Source organism: Vanessa tameamea, chromosome 16 (genome assembly GCF_037043105.1).
Source record: "Vanessa tameamea isolate UH-Manoa-2023 chromosome 16, ilVanTame1 primary haplotype, whole genome shotgun sequence".
Lineage (NCBI taxonomy): Eukaryota > Metazoa > Arthropoda > Insecta > Lepidoptera > Nymphalidae > Vanessa > Vanessa tameamea.
The window spans coordinates 840079-863447 of NC_087324.1; positions in this window are offsets into that span (position 1 = coordinate 840079).

Genomic DNA, 23369 nt, shown 5'->3' on the forward strand with positions numbered 1-23369 from the left:
ATTAAATTTTCACTATAAGAAGAATTCTCAACGGATTTATTAAACATTATTATTGCAATCAAATCATACTCATAAAGTCTAACCTATACACTTGATACGGTAATGACTACAGCCTCGTTTCCTTAACCTCATTAAGTTAACTAACTTGTCAGGATCTGACTTTAAGCGGTGCTATACTAATAGCCTGTTTAGTATTGGTCGTCGTACGCATCGTGTCTACGGTCTTAGTTTCGCGCATTTGATTTGGATCGGCTGATCTATTCTAGGAAACGTGTCATCGAGTCATAGTTTAAACAATGTGTTGAGTACATTATGACAATGAATATATATGTAGATGTGGCATTTAAAAGAAAGAAACAATATTTTAATATCTTACTTTTTTTTGGGCAAAGATGGCCAAGTAAATTTTCCTGTGTTCATTTTGTGTTTATAACACATTACGGATACAACGGTGAAGTAAACCATCATAAGTTTATGCGTCGGATGATCTGTCACATGGGAATTTATCGGTCAGCTTTGGAGCAGAGTGATGGAATGAGCAACAAGCGTTCTCTTCAAAACAAATGGACTCTATAGTCTAGGAGGCTCATATACAGGTTGTTACTTTTAACACTATAAATTATAAATATAAATATTAAAAAAATTAATAATATTAATCTTGATGATAACAAATAAAAAATTGAATAACGTTTGTCTCTTCATAAATTTTCAGTAGCAGGTCGGAGTTGATATGATGATTAGTTTATTTTCAGGCTGAACTTTCTTCCATTGTGTCAAATTATAAGTGATTTGGTGTGTCCGTTGAAAATTTGAAAGTTACAACCCGGAGACTGGAAGATGGAAGTGTATAATACTGCCTTTCAATGTTGTCATCCCATCGGATAATGAAAGTAAGAGAATTTGGCTGGTCTCTTTTGTGATTGGTCGCAACGGCCAAAATCGGCCAGGACGATATATTATTTTCATATAATCATGTACTCTGGGAGACAATTGAATCCTATGCATAAAAGTATTCTTCATTAATTGTGTTACATATTCATTGATCTATAATTGTATTATGGATCGTCGGTACGAGGTGCGTGGGCGCCATTGAGGCGTGAGCGCGCATTTGTATTGATTGTGAACCAATTGTATCAAGAAATTAGTTTAGCTTACGTAATTAAAATGTTGGATGATCGTTTTAATTAACATAACGTAGTTTTTAATATAGTGATGAAGTCATCGATTGAGGATGTTTTTTTAATAATATGTATTTAATAATTCATAGATAGCTCAGTGAAACTTAACAGAAGATTGTGAGGTCAAATCCAGAATAATGTTAGTGAATTTTCTTGTATTTAAATTATGTTTATTATTCCTATAATCTTAATTAGGGTGAAGTAAATTATTGTCTCATAGAGCCGAGATCGCCCAGTGGTTGGAACTCGTGCATCTTAACCGATGATTTCGGGTTCAAACCCAGACAAGCACCACTGAATTGCATGTGCTTAATTTGTGTTTATAATTCATCTCGTGCTCAGCGGTGAAGGAAAACATCGCGAGGAAACCTGCATGTGTCTAATTTCAACGAAATTCTGCCACATGTGTATTCCACCAACCTGCATTGGAGCAGCTTGGTGGAATATGCTCCATACCTTCTCCTCAAACGGAGAGGAGGACTTAGACCAGCAGTGGGAAATTTACAGGCTCCTAATGTAATCGTCTCATAAGGAGAAGACATAAGAACTTTACTCCTTATATGACCATTTTTTATATAAGGATATAAAATTAATAAATTAATTAAATATCTTAAATTATATTTATCGGTGAATATGACAATACCTTCATCAATTTCATTTTTATGTTTTTGAAATAGGTATGCAGACTGGTAAATTGGCCACCCGATGGTAAGTGGTCACCACTGATTACCACAGTGTCACTAATCTTGAGAACTAATATATTCCTGTAGTTACTGGCTCACTTATCCTTACTTACACAATAATACTAATTTATTGTATAAATTTGACGGTAGGATGATGAGTAGAATCTACCTGGGCGATCTTGCACAGAGCCCTACCGTGTGAAATGTCAAGTTCGTTCGACCGTACCTAACAAAGGAACGCTAAACTTTCACATTTATAATATTAATACGAAATCATTCCACCTGAAGTAAACGTCAAGACGTCAAAACTCATAGAATAATATCTTTTAAAGAAAATATTTTCACTATCTAGGCATCTTAGTTTAACGACTGCTAAAATTTAATTACTGTGTCAGTATTACCACAACCTATAAGCAGTCTATCCAGTTTATATGTTTGTACATGCCGTATGTGTTTTTTTATATAGTAAACGGAGTATTAAATAATGTACAATATTTTTTTTAAAACAGATATAATTTTTCGTATAAATCTCTATTGTGTACGTTAATATGTTTTACTATATGAATATTATAATAAACACTCGATGTGACGGCATAAAAAAGTTATATTTTTGTTGTTATGAAGTTAGTGGAAGTCGTGCAGGAGGCTCACCTGATGCAAAGTGATATGCCCATGCAACACCGGGTGAATTGCAGATGCTTAGCCGGCCCTTAAGAAATAAGTAAGCTATTTTCTTGAAGGTTGCCAAGCTGTATCGGTGCGAGGCAGTAATTGCCTTAAAAATCGCACTGTTGTGGATTTACCAACCAGTATATATTTAAGAAATGATGAGACTGCTCCGTATTATGAGCTATGTCAGAACGTACTTAAGTATACTTAACAACTTGGACACTAAATTTCATACAAAAATAAGCATATTTAAAACCGCTAACGATGGTTTTGTGGTATGAGAAATAATTACTGAGAGCTGACACTTTAGTTTCCATCGGTACTTGGTCATTCACGAGAACTGTCATTTCAATATTTTATTCTGGCATACGTTGTTATATTCTTGAGCTCTTTTTCGCCGTCTATAATGAACTAAACGCTTTCTAATGTCTGTCTTTTGGAAACCACGTCACTTCCAATCCATATATCGTATCTCAAGAGCCTCGTCTCTATTACTATAATTTTTATATTCGCGCCAAATTATCATCTTTCCGATACAAAAGTTTATTAAATGCTGGAAATCGTCCATCATTTATCGATTTAAACTAATAACTCGATTTCGCGAGTTTTATTTATTAAAACATTTATTTCATGGACGATGCAATATTCATTTAAATATCGATTTTTGAAATAGATTTATTGCTCGAAACTACACAAACTATCAATCAACAGTGATTCCCACTAATTAGAAATCAAATTCGCAATTATAAAAACGTTACGGAACGATAGACAGTAAAAAAAAAAACTAGTTGAAAACATAATATGTTATCGCGATATCATTTCTGACCTTTATCGTTAACAAATTGATACGTTAACAAATAAAATAAAAATTCCTACGGTCAGCAAAACAAATGAAAAATTTACGTAATTTAAAAACTTTTATATTGTTATTTTAAAGAAAATTCATTATCTATTAGTAACATTAATATTTAAGTGTAATATGCCACACACTAATTAATCACGAAACCTCAAAAATTATAACATCTATAAACTTGAAATTTGGCAGGTAGGTTCCTTATAGGGCGTAGATAGCTGCTAAGAACGGGTTTTACGAAACTCCACCCCTAAAGGGGTAAAACGGGGTTTGACAGTTTGTGTTTTATAAATTTCACGAGGGTAAAGCTGCAGGTTCAGCTAGTGTTCTATATTGTAACGTTTGCTTGAAATGCTTCTAAGGCTTCAGGTGTCACATCTGTGCTGTGCTGTGTGTACTGAATTGTATGTGTTTAGGTTTTATGGATTCCCTTTTTATGCAGCGTCCGTTATTTGGTACGACTGATACAATAATACAAATAATTGCGGATTAATGGTACTAGTGCCTTGTTTGTTTGTTAGTTTTATCTTGAAAATTACTTTCTAATGGTATATAAACATGCTTCAATCAGTCAATGGGGTGTAATATTTAGAAAACAGTTTTATGACAAAATCAATGTATTTTTTAAAATGTTTATGATTGTTAGATTCAAAATGTAATTTAAATATCGAATAGAGATGTTTTTAAAATTCTCTCTAATTATTATAAGGTTATTTTGGCGTCTGTTAAAAATAAAAAATTTAACATTAAACTGTTATTTGCTGGCAAAATCAACACGGATTGCCATTTAAAAAAATATATATCAAAAACATAATTAGTGTTCTATAAAAATATGCAATACTATGCAATGAATAAGTTATAACTTATAACGTTAATTGATTAAATTTTAGAATTAATTTCGAATCATACTTTTCTGTTTGCCGTATGTAAGTCGTGATGGTAAGCACCGTATCGTGACCGTCTTGAGGTCGCAGACGCTTCTATCCGATTAAATTAAGAATCATCCGATGACGGATTCGGTTTGTTTATTGAATGAGTTTCGAGTACTGATGATCTAATTTCAGATGATTCGTGACGAAATAATATAGAGCTAATAATATATAGAAGCGGCATAACAGTTAATGTTAAACATCTGTTACTTTCAGTTGCTATACAACACAAAAGATTAACTCTTCTGTGTATTGAGTTTTATGAGGTTTTTCTTGGCAGAAACTTTTATCGTAAAACCTTTATGTCACATTGGCAAGCGGACTGTCAAATGTGCCTGTTGATGGTAAGTAATAAGTGAGTTTACTTGGTGGTAGGGCTTTGTGCAAGCCCGTCTGGGTAGGTACCACACACTCATCAGATATTCTACCACCAAATAGCATGATGTCTGTGATGATTATTAAAACGGGTTTGCACAAGACCGTTTTTTTATATTATATGTTGGCGGACGAGCATATATTAACCATCATTTCATGGCCAATGCGCCACCAACCTTGGAAACTGAGATATTATGTTCCTTGTGCCTGTAGTTACTCTGACTTACTCACCTTTCAAACCGGAAGCCTTCAATACTGTTGTATGGCGGTAAAATATCTGATGAGTGGGTGGTACCTACCCAGGCGGGCTTGCACAAAGCCCTACCACCAAGTAAAACCATAACACCAAGTAAAGTGCTTATTAATTGTATAATTCGATTTCTCGTTTATTTTTTTGAGTCAGTTTTTAGAATATGGGTTACGTGATTTATCTACCCTGTGGTACCCTCTACTACGTCTTAAGGCACTTCATTTTTATCATAACTAGTTTAGTCTTTTTAATAAATATCTATTTTTAATGTAATTTTTTTCATCAATGTTGATGAAACCGTATATTCGTCGTATACGTATTAGTTCTTATTCTTAGTGATTTATCTTTTTTTTTTTCGAATATCTAAATACTGATGAGAGAAAAGATCCATAGTCCATTCGTACTTGTTCTAATAGTTTGTGATAAGGCTGTATGTGTTTTTTGTTACTTAAATCTGATATTACCACATTTGCTACTGATTTTATAAAAAGTTATTTATAATATATTTGTTTAAAAAAAAACCTTAAGTATATTCCGGCATTGAATTCGTCCTCGTTTTTCGATATATCCTTGTCTAACTATTTCAACTCTGCTCGAGGAAGTTCGTGAATTAGGTCATGAGGTCTGGCACGATTCACTTGCGATTATATCAACAATCTTACATATCAATATAAATCATAAAACAGGAGGTCAAAAGTATATTTATAATCTATAAAAGTGTAAAAATCGTTAGTTTTTATTCAAAGCCATGTCCCGTTAAGATACACTGAATTTTACAGCAGACTGATTCTCATTAAATTAATTTTGGTCATTGCTCGTCTTTGACTTTTATAAGTAAATACTAGGTCTTTATGTCTATCAATATATGTTATGTCAGTATTAAATAAATGTGTTTATTATTATTAATATATATAATATGCTTAAACTCTTTGACGGTTAAAGGTCTGCTCATACGAGGGCTAGTACCTTATTCCACCTCAGTGCTCCAATGCGGCTTGCTGGATACATTTCATCAAGCACATAATGACTTGCTCGTTGTGATATCCGTCATCATTAAACACATGAAAATTCAAGTATGCTCGAATTTGAACCAGCAAACTTCGGTAACTGTTCACGTTTCTGCAACTTGGGCTCATCGCGGCTAGGTATATTATTAAATAATAATCCTATCAAATTATCTTACGCAGTTTCCTCTCATATCAACTATTACGTAATTATATGTTAAACGCACGTTGAGCTACGTCAAAATGTTTAAATATAAAATCTTAATTTCAGAGGCAATTTAATAGCAATTAAGTTATTTATTACGAAATGTATAATGTTTGGAATTGAGCTATCAATAAAGTTAGATATGAAAAATTTAAGTTTGTAAATAGTTATCTCTGACAGGACTCCAGCCAATACGAATCTGAAGAAGATGAAGAAGATGAAAGAGACGAAGGCTTATAGATTACTTCACAACGCTATAGTATATATTACATATAGTATAGTCACGATCGTGTAATAAATGTTATGATTGGAAACATAGTGGTGGTAAAAAATATGCTGGTTGAACCTTTTCTATGTCATACTGTGTAGTAGTGAACTCTTTTATTTTCAGCTCTGCCTTTGGATACATTTTGCATAATTTCATTGAAATTAGACACATGCAAGTTTCCTCGCAATTATCAGTTAAGATGTACGAGTTCTAAACAGAATCAGTAATCGACAATCACGACTCATTAAAATATTAGATGCAATTTTATTTTAACTTGTTTTTCTATTTTGATATTTTTTTTTTCTCTCTTTTGGTTCACACGACGGCTGTTGTTTGAAATAAAACCTATCTAACTTTATCTATTTATATATCCTGAATCATAAAAAAAAAACGTTGTCGAAGCTAATAAGGATATTGAATTGAATTTAAAAATTACTTCTGTTCTTTATGATGATTTTTTTTATATTGATATTTTTTATTCGAACCGGTAGCTTTGGTAGTCAAAATGTAACTATAATATTTCATTATTTAAAAACAAAATAAAATCGGTTTCCACTTTTTATCGACCGATTAGCGCAGATAATTGATTTTATGAACGTATTCAATATTTCTTGACTACAAAGGGTGATTTGTTCATTAAAGTTGGGTCTCTGATGAGACTTTTTCATTAGAATGAATATATTATTAACGTCATTTCATCGAATCATTCAATAAGGAATTCTTTGTTTTAAAGTGAAAACTGGAATTTCTTTATTTCTTACCAAAATATTTTATCACGCGGGAAAGTCACGTGATTTTAATTATTGACGTATTAACAAAAATGTGCGTTGATCCGTAATATTGGGAGTTTGTATTTACTTTTTTTGCAGCAATATAATGTTCCGCGCATTCCAATTGCTTTTTATTTTATAACCTGAGACAGCAGTTATATTCTGTAAGAAATAACTTTGTATTTTTCTAGTGGAATTTCGGTAATCGACTTACGCTGATAATATATCACGTTGATTATACGATTGATAGACAAATAAGCTAAACCCACACTAAATAGAGTTTTACACGGCTCTGTGCAAGCCCGGCTAGGTAGGTACTCATCATCACCGCCATACAGCAATACTGTGCAATATTGCTGAGTTTCAATTTGAGTGTTATTAAGCAGAAGGGACATATCGTTTTAGTTCCCAAAGTCCGCGGCCATTGGCGATGTACTTGACCACTTACCGTCTTGCGGTCAGTCTGGCAGTCCGCCTACTTATAAATGAAATAAGAAAATAATGTAGATTTTCAATTTCGCGCCTTCAAATCTTGTCAATCAAATAAATATACGTTATTAATTTTTGCAATTCTTCTTATATTTTGCAATGAATGTATTGTTAATGAGACATTTGTCATATTGAAAGTAAGGCAGTGGATTAATGTCAATAACAAAAGAAATCCGTTATCCAGTAGTGACATTAATGAGCGGTGACTGTCGAAATTTACAACGGAGTCAGACCACCTCAGTATAAAGGAAACTCCTAGAAAGAATCATATCATTTCATTATGTCAAAAAATATAACAGTTGTGTGACCAAAGCTTAACAAATAAAAACTCGGTCCGAAAGTCGAGTGATCCTTGAAGTTATTTTTTGGAAATGAAGCGCGCCGAGTTCCGATTTGGTCGAGGACCCTCTGATGGGCTCTCGAATGAGCAAACAAAATACCTTGGGTCAATAGCGAAGAATGTGTTTTGGATTTCGACTTTGATTTAAGAAATAATTGGACTCGGCATTTATTGGAGTGCATTTGTGTTATGAAAAATTTACATACATTACATTAGCAGCCTGTAAATTTCCCACAGCTGGGCTAAAGGCCTTCTTTCCCTTTGAGGAGAAGGTTTGCAGCATATTCCACCACGCTGCTCCAATGCGGGTTGGTGGAAGCGGGTCGAATTTTTTTTATTTCCCCGTTAATGTATGTATGATCCGATTACGAATGATACTTTAAATTTTAAAAAGTGTATACGAACCTTATAAGACATGAAATTTAAAAATGTTATTCTATGCTTAATTATCCACAAATGTCTACTTTTTACTTCGATCCTTAACCGGAAGGTAAAATAAAAAAAATAGTTTTATTTCTAGAAATAACCTAAATACTTGTTGGCCTTAATGCAAGCCTTTCTGGGTAGTTACAATTTACTCATCATATAACTACTACTTAACAGTAATATTTAGTATGTTAATGTAAAGGAATGTGATGGGTTTGAAATGTGAGTGAACCAGTGTAATTACAGGTACGAGGGTCATCATATTTTAATACCTAGGGAATTGTTGAAGCGCTGTAAGAAATGGTTAATACTTCTCACAACGCCAATGTCTATGGACGGTGGTGACCACTTACCAGCAGGTGGCCTATTGCACGATCGCCTAACTATTACCTAAAAAAAATGATAATCACAATATTTGTTATCAATAGATATGCCGTATTCATAAACTTTCATAGCTTCATTTTCCGAATAAATTCGGTGTGCGCGTGGGCAATGTTATCTTAGAAAGCAGACTGGAATCCAACGTGTAATACCGGAATCCGAATTACAAACTATGAATAATAAGTACTATTATACTTGAAAAAAAAATCTCACACAATCAGATATCAAGGCTAATTTTATATTTATTAACTCGAACATTCGAGCATCGAGTCTCTTATTAACAAACTTAGTGTTTATTTGCTAAGTAAAATTATACATAATACTTAATAAGCGAAACGGTTTAATAGGTAAATAAAGTTATATTTTGTTAATGTATTCTGATCAATAATTAAAATGAAAAAAATATATATCGTAGGAAAATTTGTATAATATGTTGAATGAAATTCTGCCGGCATAATATAGCAGCATGATGAGATATGTTCTGAACCCTTCCCTCGAGAGATCACGATCAGAGGTGGTCAGCCACCTCTTAGCCATTAATGGAATATTAACAGCTCTCATTTAGTCCTGTTTTAAAAAATATCAAATTTTAACAAAAAGAAAAACTATCAAGAAATAATACCCGAGGAAACAAATAATAATTAAAATTGTATATCCGTACTGTTGATATTTTTGTGTGGAAATGCGGAAGAATATCTACCAATTAAAAATAGAAAATTCCAAATCCAATCCAACGGTTCATAAATGATACAGTTCTTAGAGAGAATGATAGAGATTTAACAAACATAAAAAATACAATCAAATTGAGAACAATTCATTTTTCTTTGAAGTCGGTTAAAAATAGTTACAACAAACAACCGTGAAATAAAAGTATTTTTTTTTGTGATTTTGTATTTACGAATCCGCAGTGATGGGTTACGTAAGCTGACGTCTCCTTCACGAGAGAAAATATCCCTCTACATTTATACGGTTGTTATTTCACAATAATCTTGGATTATAAATATTTTACTTATTAAATGTTCTGGTTATCTCTATTAAAAGTATGAATATGTAACCTCAACATAACATGGCAACATATCGAGCTGCTTATGAGCTAAACCCGTTCCTAATTGTAAACTTTTATATCTACATGACATTTTACTGTTAAGTCCTCAGCTCAGAGTATTTTGGAAATGGTAACGGCCTCGAATATTGACGTGAGGATGAAATGTTAGTAATATTTATATATGCATTACTTGATGGTGGACTTTGTTCAATCGCATCAGATACTTTACCGTGAAACAGCAATATTTAGTTTTTAGTGTTAAAGGGATATTGTACCAGCTTACCACTATAGGCACAAGGAACATACCATTACAATGTTATGTTTACCACCGCCCATAGATATGAGCGCTGTAAGAAATAGTAAATATTCACCAATATGCTACCAACCTAGGTTGTAGCTCCTGAGGTTGGCGGTGTACTTAGCATCAGGTGACCCCTTTGCCGATCCGCTTCCCTAAAAGGCAGAGATCATCTGTGTGTGTCACAGTATAAATATGTAATGTTAACATTGACAGTATTATAATTTTCAAGGTCAGACATATTACAAAGAAAAACAAAAAATAATTGACAATAATTAACAGAACCAATAATTATTATTTAATTTAAATGTGTGCCATAAGTACAAGATTTAACAAATTAACACAAATAAAACACATGCAAATTCAGTCACTCTTATTTGGGTTTTCATTCGCTATGTTTGGTTACGATTCAAGTGTTCCAACCACTACTTCAGCTGAGATATACGTTATAACACTTACGAAATGGAGGCGTACCACTTCCGTTAAATATTCTGTTCTTTATTTGAACCGCAGGTCACAAGTCGACCTAGCCAAAACGAGTGTATTGGAATCAAGTGTTATTTTATGTTTGTTAAGAAATATTTTCAACATACGAGCATTATTACGACGCTTCTTACGCTATTAACTATTACGAACACGGTACTAGTTTGTTTTGTGGCCTAGATGTGGATGGTATTTAAAAAGTACTAGTATTATTATAATTATATAATGAGAGATCTTTATGGATAAAAATATTCTCTTGAATAATTAAAATGATCCATTATTATAAATGCGAAGGAGACTCTTTCTGTCCGTCTGTATGTTGCACTATAACGGCTAAACCAATGAGTTGAATTTGAGAAAAGGAAGGCAATTAGAACTATAAGGAAGGACGTTACTTTTTAAAACTAAAACATGACGGCCAACCTCTAACATGCGATTGAAGCCGCAGGAGACTACTAGTACTATATAAAAACAGTTCGGCATCATTTTCGCCTTTGTTGTTTTTGTGTTTGATATTTTAAAGGAGGTTTAGTGTAATTAAAATAAAAATTGAAACAAGGTAAGGATAAATTAAATTACTTTGTAGTAGGCTTTGTGCAAGCCCGTTTGGGTAGGTACCACCCTCCTGCCAACTGCCGAAAAGTAGTACTAAATATTGTTGTGTTCCGGTTTGAAGGGTACTCACCCTCTGACTCACTCGAGTCAGTGTAAGTAAGGACGGTGGTGCATTGGCGATGTAGGGAATGATTAATATTTCTCACAACGCCATTGTCAACGGGTGGTGGTGACCACTTACCATCAGGTAAGTAACGACTTGGTGGTAGGACTAGTGTTCTTGAATCTTTTTGTAGTAACGAATAGGTACTAACTAACATTATAGACGCGAAAGTTCGGATTGATGGATGTTTGTCATAAATCGGTTGAAGGGATTTGAATGAAATTTGGCATAGAAATAGATGGTTAATTAATGAATTGCGCATGAGTTACATTTTGTCTCGGGAAAGTGTTCCTAATACTTGCAGCTTCCCGACGCGTGTGAACCCATGGCCGGTAAATGGTAAATATACATATTTAATTAAAGTACTTTTAAATTCCGTCATCTGTTACTTCAAGTACATACATATATCAATGGAAATATATGTATGTTTATTGTTTTATTTCTTTCCTGAATATTTTCAATGTGTTCTTAATAATAATAATACCAATAATTATAATTACATACATTTCAATGGAACGTTAAGTTAATACACTTTCTAATTTATATTCTAATAGTTAACATGTGCGGACGAAGCTGAGCTTATCGTGTTATGTTTATTGTTCTAAACTCAAGAGAACTTCGGGATAACGTACACAATGGGCTGATGAGAACGAACTGACCGCACTTAGGCACACCGGTTAGTCGCCCCGAACATCGATCATTTTCATCTCGATATGGTATTTATTAAATTTGTAACAAAATAAATACGTAATTCATTTTTAATTAATAATCGAGCCGAGATGGCCCAGTGGTTAGAACGCGTGCATCTTAACCGATGATTTCGGGTTCAAACCCAGGCAGGCACCACTGAATTTTCATGTGCTTAATTTGTGTTTATAATTCATCTCGTGCTCGGCGGTGAAGGAAAACATCGTGAGGAAACCTGCGTGTGTCTAATTTCAACGAAATTCTGCCACATGTGTATTCCACCAACCCGCATTGGAGCAGCGTGGTGGAATATGCTCCTTATATGGAATATGCAACCTTCTCCTCAACGGGAGAGGAGGCCTTAGCCCAGCAGTGGGAAATTTACAGGCTGGTTATGTTTATGTAAATACGTAATTAATCTTGCTTATTAAAATGTATCTCAAGTTAAAGTAATAACTTGAAACACAGAAATGATAGTAAGTAGAAATTGTTATTATTTTTTTTAAATATTCCTATAATGTGACGTAATTAAACTATTAAAACATGTATATATTTTGTTATGAAATAAATAATCTAATTCAAAACCTAATTCAATATAAAAACAGTTTGTATAACTATTAAAAACTTTTGAAATCCTTATAACTCAATGATAAAACGAGTCTGCAACTGGTGTTTCGATACAATGCGTTTTGTTAAATTCAATAACCAACAAATTTATTTCAATAAATATGTTACATTGTATCAAAGCTCGTAAACTATCGTTTGTTTCCAATAAATTCATAAAATGGTTACCTTAGTTGCCATAACAACTGCGTGGTGCGCATCTGTACTCATTGTAGTATTTCATTTCAGTGGATGGTAGACTAAGCGCTTCATTGTATTCCATCCATGTGACTCTGCATATTCCTCGATACATTTATCATATATTATAACCGCAATGAATATTCCTGTGTTAACGTACTGCGTTTAATTTATTAATCGTATCCCTTGACCTTTGTCGAGATTTATGGGTCGGCCTTATACATTAACACTTTTGATGGGTGTTTCAACTTGTTTTTAATTAAATTTTGGCGATGAAAAGGGTGAACTTTTGGTAGTCCAATGTGTTTAAAGTCAAACGTTTCACATTACGCAATCATTTGTGAGCTTATAATATGTGATACTTAATCGTATTGGACCTATGATAAGACCGTGGTCACATTTATTTCGCAAGTAAATGTATGTCTGTCTTCATTTATGAAATATTTTTCATGTTATGTAGTATCGTTTTTTCATTAACGTCATCACAATTATCTAAATATAATATCATATTAATTATTATAACAATCAGGATCATCTTAACCCGATACCTGAGTCACAGTAAAGATGATAGGACCTAATAACTGATAAACGCAATAAAGCCTTTGATCTACCTTTAACATTCAATCGGATTATGAGCAAATGGAGAGTGCACCAGTGGTTTTGCCCGTACGAGTATATGTCCTACACATTTTGCCGGCTTTTCTGCAGTCAAGCGGACATCATCTCTAACTATCGGTCATAATCGTGGTTCAGTCGATATTAATTATATTTGTTAGAGTTTTCACCAATATGGCGTAAACCTTACGGATAACTTAAGAGGCATAATAATATAAATATTGTACTAAAAACACCAACTCTATTTTTTTTTCCAGGATGATGTAGCGCTGTTGGCCCTACTGGCCTTTACAGCGTCACCGGACGTTGGGGCGAGTGCAAGACTCAGCCTTGAAATTGAACCCTTTCGAGCTCGAGAGTGACGTTCGTCCTGAGGGTGCGGGAGGGTGGTGGGTGAGATCGCCCCTCGGTTCAGAACGTAGTCGGTGAGGACCAACTCTATATTTCAAAGTACCTATATATACATAGCAGTGAACCAAACGTTAGCGTGATTCAGAATCGTTTTTTTCATACAACATTTGAATACAAAAATCTGTATATATAAAAGGCTCACTTAGTACTGATGTGATCCAAATAATATCGATACGTAATATACACACGAATCATTGACTCTTTGATAAGAGTTAGCAGTTTCATACGATATAGGATTATCTTTACACTTAAAAGTTTATGTCTATGTAACTGCTAAAGGCTATTTTGTTCTACTTGTTTTTATCTCTTTATATATCACTAGCAACCTGCCCCGGCTTCGTACGGGTTCTATTTATGAATAAAAACAATTATTATATATTTTATTTACATAAGAATTATTAGCATAAAGGCCTTAACTATATAAGAATAAGAATTTGAAATAGTCCCTGTATAAATTATGACCGCGTAGAATGGGGACAAGAACGCTAGCACATTTGAATCTCAATTTTTTTCATGGTATCGGTATGTGGACGACCAAATGGGCCACCTGATGTTAAGTGATCACTACCGCCCATAGACAATGGAGCTGTAAGAAATATTAACCATTCCTTAGATCACTTATGCGCTACCAACCTTAGGAACCAAGATTTAATGTCCCTTCAAACCGGAACACATCAATACTGAGTACTGTTATTTGGCTGTAACCTACCCAGACGGGCTTGCACAAAGCCCTACCGCCAAGTGAAAATTCCGATACACTGGGCAAATTAACCAACCTTCCTGTCGCCAGTGGAGGCAATAAGGCTAGGATACAAATATAATTTAAAATATGGCACTGAGGAATAATAGAGATTATATAATATAGAAACAAACAAATTTTACCACTTTACAATATTAGTAAAGATATTTTATTATAAGAAATAAAACTTAAATTATTGAAATTTGTAACATTTTATAGTACGAGTAGTATTACTGTAAGTGGGAGTTGATCAATTTAGAAATTTGTAAATCAGTTCCGTCTCTATTTAATGACATAAGTGCATTAGGAAGTACAGTTGTACGATTATTTTATTAAAATTATTTGTTTTTATTGTATTTTTATTATAGGACGGATTTTTAGAATGAATTGGCAGAACGTATGGAAAAAAAGTAATGTCCTCTAAACTGTATATTTATTTCTTTGTCTGTGATTTAATATGTTTTATTATTATATAAAGCGAAAGCCACTCTGTTCCGTCTGGGTGTCCCACGAATCTCTTTTTTATTTATGATACAATATAAGTATTCTTACTGATATAATCTACGATAATTATGTCCATCCACTTTTGGTACGAAGACGATCAAATTCCAGGTAAAAATCTATCTTGGCATTTGTAAGTTAAGTCACCACGGAATGTGGAATATATAAATAGTACTGTTAAGAAACTTAGTACTCAATTCAATACATACAATATATACAAGAATTATACATAACATAACATAATCAGCCTGTAAATTTCCCACTGCTGGGCTAAGGCCTCCTCTCCCGTTGAGGAGAAGGTATGGAGCATATTCCACCACGCTGCTCCAATGCGGGTTGGTGGAATACACATGTGGCAAAATTTCGTTGAAATTAGACACATGCTGGTTTCCTCACGATGTTTTCCTTCACCGCCGAGCACGAGATGAATTATAAACACAAATTAAGCACATGAAAATTCAGTGGTGCCTGCCTGGGTTTGAACCCGAAATCATCGGTTAAGATGCACGCGTTCTAATCACTGGGCCATCTCGGCTTCAAATTATAACTTTTGGTAACTAACATGTGACGACTAACCCTGAAACGCGAGTGAAGCCGGCAACTATTAGAATTAAATAAAATAAAACTTTCATAGTTTACGTTCATGTCACGAATAACAGCCGTGTCATGTTAAAATTAATAATCAATAATGCATATTAATACTTCTTTTGTTTTTATTTATTTTTAATCACGTGACTATTACTAGATACGACGGTTGAATGAAAGAAGATACACCAGCTGAACCTCATCTTATATTTTTATTAACAATGAATTACGGTCGAATTTCGAATCGACCAATGAGCGACCACTTGTATAAATATAAAATATATTACGTTAGTAAAAATATCAACGTACAATTCCACCATCATCGTTAATATGTATGTTACTTACTGAATTATGCTTATATACCGTACATATGGAGTGTGGATGGATCTTGCGATCAGCTAGCGGTAACGCGGTGTTACGACCTTGCACACTATTGTAAAATAATGAATATGTACTATAGTTATTCGCTCATCGGATGGCTGGACGAGTTTATGCGAGATAGAGCATGTTGTAAATGGCAGTTATGATAATTATTTAGTTAATATGATGGATTTTGTTATACATATATTTAAAATGTTATAATTAATATCATTAACGGTAGGTCCTGATAACAGTATCCCATTTAAATTTTTTTTTGTGTTATATTATGACTGTATTTTTAAATGTTGAAAAAGAGTAATTAGTGATTTTCTTTCCGGTTCTTCTCGGTGAATCTACATTATTGTATTTCGAACTGTTGGTAGCTTCAATTAATATAATTTGTTAAATGACGATTCAAAAGTTCTTGTAAAAGCCTACTTGCATAAAGTATATTTTGTTTTGATTTGATTTGATTTGATTATGTAAGGTAAGTCTTTCGCTAACGTGTCATGTAAAAAATATTTACTTTATTTCAATTTTCTTTTAGTGAATTTTACAAAAAAAATAAAAAAGATTATACCATACACCCAACGTAATATGTCCAAAATTTTCTGAAGTAATTATAACAATCAACAAATCTTAGTCACAAAATTGTTATTTATCTGTTTTTGGAAAGAGGCCGTATCTTTATTTTTCTATAAATTGTATTTTAGCATTGTATCTTACTTGCCAACTATGTTGTCGTAATAAGCAATATTTAAAAATATATACAAAATTATCAATATGTTATCTACATACAAGTCTGTCTCATTAAAACTATGAACTATCATTACGACACTTCAATCCAAAAAAAACCAAAGAATAAAACCGATTCAATTAAAAAAAAGTACGATGCCCGAGACTTAAAATATATCCTTTTTATATTTATATATGAACGGAATAAAAATTAATGTCATGAAAAATATACTTTAGTGCTAAATAGGGTACTTAAAAATTAAACTAAACAAAAAAGTACCTCAACATAAAAAGTCTTTCATAAAAAATTGTATTAAAATATTTTCAAAATGCAACATTTCTAAGCAAGGTTGCGGAGATCATCTATGATATAACGAAGGTATACATACATCGATAATGTGACTTATAGCTAATATTGTCTGCGGTCAGTATTGGAACGTCGACGCAATACAACGTGGAGCTCTCAGGTCACGGCGCGACCTGCGCATCTGAACACATTAGTGCGACGTAGAAGGTACGCAGACTCAAGACGAGATAGTCGTAAGACATTAAAGTTGCAAAGGACTTAGTAACGTTTTTGATTCTACGATTAAGTAATCGTTTAAAATAATAATAATAATTTATTGGCGCCGAAAGGAAAAATTACAAAAATAAACTTATAAAATTAAAAATTAAAAGTAACATTAAATACATGCACAGCAGAGTCATTTGAAGTGTAAATAAAATTTAAAAAAGTTATAACAAAACGAAAACAGAACTTAATTTTATATAAGCAAAAATGTTTTGATAAATCCCGGCTGCTGGATTTCAAATAAGGACATCGCGATTTCCGAAAATCTACAAGAGCTCGATTTTCAAGTCATCTTTTGCCTAGCATAACCACTTTGCGGAACTAGCTTTCGCTGGCGGTATTTTCGAGCTAATACAACTTGAAAGCTTTCAAGATACCCTATTCATTGCTTAAAGGCCGGTAACGCGCCTGAAAATCTTTAGGTTTTGCAGATGTTCATGAGCGGTGATAGTCAATTACCAGCGTGTGGGGGCATCCCGCCGGTTTGCCAATATTCCATAAAAAAATAAAAGTAAAAGCCATCCTCACTCCTGTCGAAAAGTACTTAAAATTTCTGACTTAATTTTTAAAAAACTTTGTACATTACTTTCCTTCATCAGCAATCACTTGTACATACAGTAAATAAAACTTCAGTAATCATGTTGTTCAAAGTGCTATGATCTTTTAAACGAATCCGTGAGTTAGTGCAATTATTAAGTTCTTTATTCTTGATGAGTTTTAACACAAGGTCACACGTATATTAGTATGAGTCGATATAATATCTGTGTATATACAACATGTATGAAGGCAATGCGTATTATATATAACTCAGCTATACGACATCGCAAACATTAGACAAGACTGTCGCAATAGATAAAGATTAAATTATTATAATACTTTTTGTACTCTTTTTTTTTTAAATACAATTTTAATATCTAATTAATAATTATTATATCAATGCTAAGACATGGATAAATTTAAACACATAATCAATTTTTTATCTTAAGTATAGCGTTATTGCTGCTGTCATATAGCTCAATTTCGGAACTTTGAAATTATTATTATTATTATGTTAAAATAAAATTATTAATACAAATAACAATATAAAATAGGAAACAAGATAAAGTTATTATATAAGTAGATAACTTAATTCTGAAGATAATTTAGATTAAAAATAATAATAAATATTTATTATACATACATTTAAAGATACCTTGGCCGCTATACTAAGAACACCAATATCGTTAGAGCCAAAGCTATTCTATACCACTGTATCGCATAGTACATTATTATAGGTATATATATATCAATGTATCTTTATTGTTTGACTACGCTATTTATGAAGTAACTTTCTATGATTTCGACTGCACCACGATGTGTGTGAAAAGCTTTACTAAATATATTTTACTTCCTTCTATAAGTAAATCAAGTGAAAATTATTTAATTATTAATAAAATTATTAAAAAGTATTACATAAACGTTGCCTTGTCTTTCGTCTGCGGTAAACCTAGCGGCAATAAAAGCTACGAGCTTTTAGTTTAAAGCCAGCCGTAAATAAGCGCGTCCATTGTATTTATATGTTATGTAATTTGAACTCCGCACCGAGGCTCGTCTTAGACGCATTGCTCAATAATTTCGTTAGTATAATTCCTTGGCTGCTAATGAAAAACCTTTTAAATGACATTCAGAAAATATATTTCGGGGTCACTAAATAACGACAACGATTGTAAAGATTTTAAGGTTCCGTCGTCAAAAATGAATGTTTAAGTTTTGTCACATTGAAAGATTCACTTGTTAGTTAGGCTTTGTGCAGTCCGACTCAATAGGATGAATATTTAGTACTGTTATATAGCGTTTATCAATTTTTTACATCGTCAATGTGCCACCAACCATGGTAAATAATTCGTTATGTTCCCCGGGTCTGTAGTTACACGGGCTTACTAACCCTTCAAACCGAAGCACAGATATACTAAGAATTGTTGCTTGGTTTCCGTTTGTCCAAAGCCTAAATTAGTTACTAGTTACTTTTATATAATTATCTGATGCGTATGTATCGAATAAAAATCTTCCCTGTGTAATATGTGCCTTTTTCAGAGCATCGTGGTAGAATAAGTTCATATTTTCTTCTCAAAAGGAGAAAACCTTATCCCGGCTGTGGGAGATTTACGAGCTTTTACTACTTTAATAAGAAATGTTTTAATTATTTATAGCTATTTCATAATGTAATCCTGTTCACACTGGAAACTTCCTTCGATTACTTTTCAAAAAATAAAGATGGATGGCCAAAGTTAAGGTCACTTTACCGTATTTACAAGGGAATAAATACGGTTCGGTGTGATGCAGAAATGAAAATCAAAATATACTTTACTCAAGTAGGCTTTTTACAAGCACTTTTGAATCGTCATTTAACAGAGTATTTTAAGTAAAGCTACCACCGGTTCCGAATGCAGAATACTTCAATTAAAGTATTTTATATTAGAATTCATTATTAGAATTTTTCCATCGCTCGAAATATAGATACCATACTAAACTGAATATACCGTAGTGATGTCGAAACCAAGTATCGAGTATCGAAAACTTCATCTCGGATTTCACTTATTACCATCACAATCGTGAAACGATAATCAGCTTATTTCGAGAGCTAAACAAACTTACGCACATCCGTATAATTAATACGATACTTTGTAAAACTGTTTGTTTTTTCACTTAACCTATTCTAGATTTTAGTGGTTCCGTAGAGGTTTATTTACATTGATTTCTGACGAGTCTCTAGTTTATTATGATAATGATTATGAAGTTTTTTTTAAGAGTTATAATAAATATAATTGTTGTAAAAAATAAAGTGTTTTCTAAAATGCTATTAAGTAACAGGCAGCTCAGGATATGTCAAACGTTTATTCATATTTAAAAAAGATATTTTAAAAAACAAATGTGTATTAATTATCTGTGGAAAGGAGCGTTACTTAAAACAGTATTGAAAAACTTTAGTGTAAATACCATGCTTCAGTACTGTACAAATAAATCTTATTGCTAACAAGAAACTTCTGCCTAACAACAGAAGTTGGGTAGAAATACAGAGTTTTATACATTACTCGTATATTGCTATATAAATGAATAAAGAGCAGGCAAAGGCAGTGGCATAAAACCATATTATCGATGGCATTATTATCAGAAAAATATATAAGGCAGGTCTAATCATTACTAGTACTTCATTATAAAGCGAACTCAATATTTTATCTGTTCGAATCCTGGGCGGTTCGTTAGTCCAGTATTAAACAAACGATGCTGTTATTATAGATACTCTGTTATCCTGGAGCTGACACAATGAAAGGAACAAGTCACTTTTAATTTCACTGACACCACAACCCGTCGATAAGATCGGACACGTGACCTTTGCTCGTAAAATTCGGTCGGGTTGGAGGTCGGGTGGGCTCTTAAACGAGCTGCTCTTACGGAATTTAATATTGTATAACAACTCAGCTTAAAGTTACTACTGTGACAACTGTTTTTATTTCTGGACGAAGTTTTATAAATTTGATTTTATGAGTGTACTGGCTACTCGTCCCGTTTTTTTACGGGCATAAATATGAATTAACCATTATAAATTTGACATGGGAAACCCAAATTCAAAACGAAAAGTCAAATTTATATTTTCAAAAATACTTTCTTCTTCAAAGCTTATTTTATAAAATAAATCTAAGGTCGAAGCGTTAGCGTTTTACACTCATCGCCGGTTGTTTTCGCTATGCGCTGATTATTAACAAATTATTTTAAAAGTATGAATCATAGACGACCTCCGTAATCGAGTGGTGTGTACACCGGTTTTCATGGGTACGCCACTCCGAGGTCCCGGGTTCGATTCCCGGCCGAGTCGATGTAGAAAAAGTTGATTAGTTTTCTATGTTGTCTTGGGTCTGGGTGTTTGTGGTACCGTCGTTACTTCTGATTTTCCATAACACAAGTGCTTTAGCTACTTACATTGGGATCAGAGTGATGTATGTGATGTTGTCCAATATTTATTTATTTATATTTATTTATAGAGTAAAATTATACGTATTTAACCATATGTATATTATACAATGGATGAGTTATCACCTACAATTTAATTGTAGGTTTCATTTGACGGAACAAAAAACAGTTTAAAATCTAAATTCAAACTGAGTAAACCGGTTTTAGTAAGACATTCACAAGCTGCTACTCTTGATAGTTTGAAGCGAGTATTAGTCGCTAACTTCGTGGCTCTATTTCTAATCTAAAATATAGAAAACAATATCTATAACGATGTAGGGCGGAGCCGCCACGCCCTACACGAATAAATATTTAATTAAACACACAACGGAAAAAAATATCCGGTTAACAAATACAAATAAGTTTTACGTAACCAAATACGTTTATTTGTAAGATATACGTATATTTTTTAGTCATGTAGTAATTTTAATCCAGAATTCTTAAGCACCGTAGACTAGGAATTATAGTTAAACTCTTAAAAACAGTGGCTTTTATAGTAAAGAATGGATTTTTAATTCAAGTTTTGTCACGTGGGACTTTGTGCAACCGTGGCTGAGTTGTTACCACGCAGTAGCGCCACGCAACAATATTTAGTATTTTTGTGTTCCAATGTAACTATAGGCATAAGGCTTTGCTGAAATAACGTAAATTTTTATCTAATTTAGGTACCTTTGAAATTGTAATAAATATAGTAGGAACCGGAATAAGTGTCTGCCATTAATTTTTTATAATATATTTTAAGATATCAAAATGGCAGACATGCTACGATCACGTTTTGAAAGTCAATTTTTATGCTTTTCGACTCCTAGGCGCGCTCAAAGGAACCCCGGTGGGAATAATGAACCTTCATTTCCCCAACACCAGGTGAAGCAGTATACCTGGCAGTAATATGGAGTTTACTACTATACCGTAAGTTTGCCGATCACTGGCTCTCAGTCTATAAAGTCATTATTCGGTAAACATTACTTTTTCCGTTTCCAAAGATCCGCGAGCCGGCGAAGGCAATTATTGTATCGGATAAGAATGTATGACACGAAATATTACGATCATCTAATTTTTAATTTGTAATATGTATGAGAAATAAGTGTTTTATTATGTATTTGTTAATATTTAACCATAAAGTATATTTATAGATGATATAATGGATTAGGTCACATACTTGAAGCACGTTTTACGTCAATACCGGAGCTTCGCATACTTGATAACCGTCTATATAATTATCTTTATATATTACGATCTTCTCGCGAAAATTATTAACTACGTAATTGTATCTATTATCCATTATTGAATTATAATATAAAATTATATGAATTTATAACTAATTGTTATTTAACAAATTGATAGTTTGTAAACGTCCCAACTCCCACAGCTGGGTTTGCAGCGAATTCCAAGAGGATATCGCGTGGGTTGGCGGATGTACATATTGCAGAATATCCGATACATATTTACATATAATTTAAATATTATAAATATAAATTAATCATAAAATCAAAATCAAAATATTCTTTATTCATGTAGGCTCACACTTTCGAATCGTCATGTTGCAGTGTCGAGTTAAACTTAAAGCTACCACCGGCGGCAAAGATTCTACCGAGAAGAACCAGCGAGAAACTTAGTAGTTTATCTTTTCCACCATTTTAATTATAAAGTATGTCAATAAACAATCATATACCTAACATTCATTTGCACGCCCGGATATCAAGACGTGTTTATCTGTTAATATTAAATTGTTCTATCTCCTGGGCCATTTTGGCTCATAATAAACAATCGAAATTGATTTAAATATATACCGAATGAGATAGTTAGTAAACTAAAATAAAATAATTTGCTTAAATTAAGAAAAAAAATCTCAGTTTCTAAATGTAAGACATTATATATAAAATCCGAAGAAAAGTTCTTTAGTAAAAGGCTGACCAATCAGTAACTCAGTAAATTATCATAATTCATTTCGTACAATAAAGGTCGACACAAACAAATGGAATATTTAAAAAAACTGCTTAAATTTTTAGTATA